Source organism: Aquarana catesbeiana, linkage group LG05, assembly GCF_042186555.1.
Source record: "Aquarana catesbeiana isolate 2022-GZ linkage group LG05, ASM4218655v1, whole genome shotgun sequence".
Classification (NCBI taxonomy): Eukaryota; Metazoa; Chordata; class Amphibia; order Anura; family Ranidae; genus Aquarana; species Aquarana catesbeiana.
Genome location: NC_133328.1, coordinates 562286593 through 562291355, shown reverse-complemented (window position 1 = coordinate 562291355; position 4763 = coordinate 562286593).

Here is a 4763-nt window from a genome sequence, read left to right as displayed (position 1 = left end):
TCCTCTGGCAGCACTGAATGCCCATTCGTAAAGCACGCTGGTTGCAGGGCAGCCCAGCAGCTCGTTTGCATACTGGGCAAGTTCTGGTCGTCTATTCTCATGACCCAGTAACTCAGTGGATCATTGACTGAAAAGCTCTCCATGTCTTTTTTCGCCCCTAGATAATCTTTCACCATATGATGCAGACGCTGCCAATGGGATGTGGAAGCTGACAGACCTGGGTGCCGAGGACTAAAAAAATTTTGAAGTGCATCACTGAGACGGCCCCTTCTCCACTGCTCCTCCTTTGACCAACAGAAGCCTCAAAACTAGCTTTTCCATGAGACTGTAACCTACCAAATATTATAAAAAGGGAGCTGTGCTCTATACTAATATAGTGGAAAACATAAAGATTACATAATAACACAAAAGTGAAAAAATTAACATAAATCAACAAATTGCACAATGACACAATAAGTGTACTGCACACTAGTCTCTGTTTACCTCCTTTGCATGCTGTGGCTGTATAGCACAGGCAACATCACTAAACAGAGAACATGGTGCCCTGCCTGAGGACGAACCATGTTCACCTTTGCCTGTGGACACAGACACTGCTGGCCCCCTCACCGTGGCACAGGAACGTCTGCCTCTCCTTGTTGGCCTCCCAGACATGATGCCGGGACTTATTACAGAAATGTAATAGAGACGGGGAAATGTGTGATTGGAAGCACTTTATTCAATGGAAAGGGGTGTTTGGTGTACTTTAACTTGAGGATTGCCACTGACAGATAACACGCAGCAACCAAAAAAAAAGGGGGGGTGTACAGCACTGTATACAGCACTAAATGTTATGTAGTGCAGTCTAAAATAGTGCACTACACAGACACACTCCACTGACACACTACAATATACTGCACTAAAACTGCACTGACGCACTACAATATACTGCAGTAAACGTGCACTGATACACTACAATATACTGTTGTAAAAGTGCAGTGACGCACTACAATATACTGCAGTAAAGTGCACTGACGCACAACAATATAATGTAGTAAAAATGTACTGACACATCACAGTATACTGCAGTAAAAGTGCAGTGACGCACTACAATATACTGCTGTAAAAGTGCACTGATGTACTACAATATACTTCAGTAAAAGTGCAGTGACGCACTAGAATATACTGCAGTAAAGTGCACTGACGTACTACAATATAATGCAGTTAAATTGCACTGACGCACCACAATATACTGCTGTAAAAGTGCACTGAAGCATTACAATGTACTGCTGTAAAAGTGCACTGAGGCACTACAGTATAATGCAGTAAAAGTGCACTGATGCACTACAATATACCGCAGTAAAACTGCCCTCACGCACTTCAATATACTGCAGTAAAACTCACTCCACTGACACTAAAGTAAAAAAGTAAGGTCACACTACACTAACAATATACCCTCACAATAGAATCACAAAAGCACACTATAGCACGCTAACTTGCTTGTAGCAATGAACAGAGCCCTGTTCTATCTATCTCCACTCCTACTTTACACTGCAAATGGCTCCTTTGGGAAGGAACCTTTTAAAGTGTAGGGTGGGTCTATGAGCAATGAGCCATGATTGGGCACAGACATCATTACTTTCTCCAATCATAGCTCTGACAGTGTTCTGTGCCCTGATTGGGCAAAGCCTTGATTGCTTCAGCCAGACAGGGCTTAGAATGCACCGTGAGACATAATTGTCTCTTGAACGCCCTAATAATTCAGGTGTTTTGCCAAACGGGCGAACAGCCAATGTTCAGGCTGAACTTTTGCTCAGCTTAACTGTTCACCCAACACTATTTGTAACATATGATGATATGTAAATGCTACTGAAAAAAATATTTAGAGCTGAAATCCAGGCAACAAAATGTGAATGTAAATATATTCCTTAAAGCGGAGTTCCACTAGTTTTTCTGTTTATTAAAAGTCAGCAGCTACAAAAAGTGTAGCTGCTGACTTTTCTTTCAATCGACCACGCCCCCTAAAACGTCACAGTCCCAGCATGCCCAGGGACTGTGACATCATATGGGGGCGGGGTCTCCGCCTATATAAGTCACAACGCAGCCCTCAGAGACCAGTCCAGCCGGAGAGAGCGTCGTGTCAACATCTGGGGGAAGAGAAGAGAAGAGAAGCCAAGAAGCCAAGAAGCCAAGAAGCCCAGAAGTCCGGACCTCCGCTCGCAATAGAGCTACATGAAGAGAGCGGAGGGGCCGGCCGAAGACCTGCGACACCGGGAGAAGAGGCCGGAGAGCGGAGAAGAACCAACCGGACGCCGGGAGAAGATGAAGCGGAGGGACCCCCGAAGCCGGAAGAAGACCCCCGAAGCCGGAGGAAGATCCCCCCCCGGAGCTGTTTAATAAAATATTTTAAAAACCTGTGTAGTGTGTTTTATTACTTACACTTTTTTCCTAGGTAAATGGGTAGGGGTACCATGTACCCCATACTCATTTACATAGGGTGGGGGGCCGGGATCTGGGGGCCCCCTTATTAAAGGGGGCTCCCAGATTCCGATAAGCCCCCGCCCGCAGACCCCGACAACCAACGGCCAGGGTTGTCGGGAAGAGGCCCTTGTCCTCATCAACATGGGGACAAGGTGCTTTGGGGGGGGGGGCGCAGGGCGCCCCCCTCCCCCAAAGCACCCACCCCCCATGTTGAGGGCATGCGGCCTGGTACGGTTCAGGAGGGGGGGGGGGCGCTCGCTCGTCCCCACCCCCTTTCCTGACCGGCCAGGCTGCGTGCTCGGATCGGGGTCTGGTATGGATTTTAGGGGGACCCCACGCCGTTTTTTCGGCGTAGCGGGGTTCCCCTTTATAATCCATACCAGACCTAAGGGCCTGGTATGCCCCGCGACGGGGCTAGCAAGGTGTCAATCTCGCCGATAAAAGCGGCAAGATTGACATCCTTCTCTAGTCCCGTCGCACCTGAGTCACGTTCAAAATGAACGGACTTGTCCGTGTGTGGGCAAGTCCGTTCATTCTGAAAGTCCGCCGGAACTCCGGCGAAAGTCCGTCGGAAAGACGGGCGGACTTAGCCCGCCGGAAAATCCCGGCGTGTGTGGGCAAGTCCGTTCGTTTTAAAGTCCGGCGCACCTGGCGGACAAAGTCCGTCGGAAAGTGTGCCGGACCAAGTAGGATAGAAAGTCCGCTCGTGTGTACGCGGCATAAGAAGTGTGAGATTGTTGGTGTCTGAATTTTTCAGTTGAAGGCATTTCAAGTTTATTGTAAAAATAAAAAGTGCAGCGCTGGACCTGTGACAAAAATATATGTGAATAGTAATAAATCAATTAATCAATCAGTTAATCAACCAAATGACAAACCACAGTGAATAATTTCCAATCATTGATAACAGATCAACAACCATTGGGTGCTCATAAATATTACTATGTTATGTATGAAGTTATGTGTTAAGAAAAACACTAAATCAAAATGAAAATGAAATAAAGTCCAAAATTATGATGTGTTGATATTCTATAAAGGGTCCGGGGTCAGTTTTCCACCGTTTAGTGCTGCCCACCACCTAATGGTAAAGAAATGGAGGCTTACCAGAAAGCCTGTGACCGCCCTTATTCAGGGAGGTCAAAACAGGTTTAGTAGAAGGATGTAAACCACCAAGGGGATACTCCAGGACACAATGCTGGGAAGAGACACCAACCTGCATGGACGGCCAGCTATCGAAAACTTGAAGTGCTTCACAGGGTACTGTCCCAGGATAGCTTTTCATAGAGCAGTTAATAATTGCTGCTTGTTCAGTGCCCGCCCCTCGCCCTCCACCTTGTCTCTGATGTAAACCACCAAGTATCCCCTTGGTGGTTTACATCCTTCTACTAAGACTGTTTATAAGGGCGGTCACAGGCTTTCTGGTAAGCCTCCATTTCTTTACCATTAGGTGGTGGGTAGCACTGGAAAACTGACCCCGGACCCTGTATAGAATATCAACACATCACAATTTTGGACTTTATTTCATTTTCATTTTGATTTAGTGTTTTTCTTAACACATAACTTCGTACATAACATAGTAATATTTATGAGCACCCAATGATTGGGAATTATTCTCTGTGGTTTGTCATTTGGTTGATTAACTGATTGATTAATTGATTTATTACTATTCACATATATTTTTGTCACAAGTCCAGCGCTGCACTTTTTATTTTTACATCTGTTCTTTGTGTCCTTATATCGGGGTTACAATGTACAGCAGCAGGACCTCCTTCACATTTTTAATTTATAATTTTATTTTTCAATTTTTTCACGCACCTAGCGCAATTCTTTCTCTTTTATTTCAAGTTTATTGATGTAGTGATTTAGGGTAATTGGTCCCGAAGAGTTAAAATAATGGCCGATTCTGTACAACCCCTTATTCAGCCACCACTTAAAGGCCCCAGTGTTCATGCCTGGGGGGAATTGGGGATTATGGAAGAGATGAGCAAATTCTGGATGAATTTTGAGTCTGTCCCATAATGTCATGGAATGAGATATTGTTGGAGTGAGAAATGCAGGTCGTTTACTTGGGTGACTCCACATCAGGAAGTCCAATGTGAATTTTGGTACTGCTTCTCTTTCCATATGCACCCAATCAGGTTTAGCAATCCGAGAGTAAACAATTGATATCTGGGATAACTGGGCTGCTTGGTAATACCTGAGAAGGTTAAGTAGTCCCGTCCCTCCTCTGTTTCGGGCTCGAAAGAGGACCCCCTTAGCTAGTCTGTGTCCCTTTGATCCCCAGACAAAGGCAATAATTTTCGCCTGGA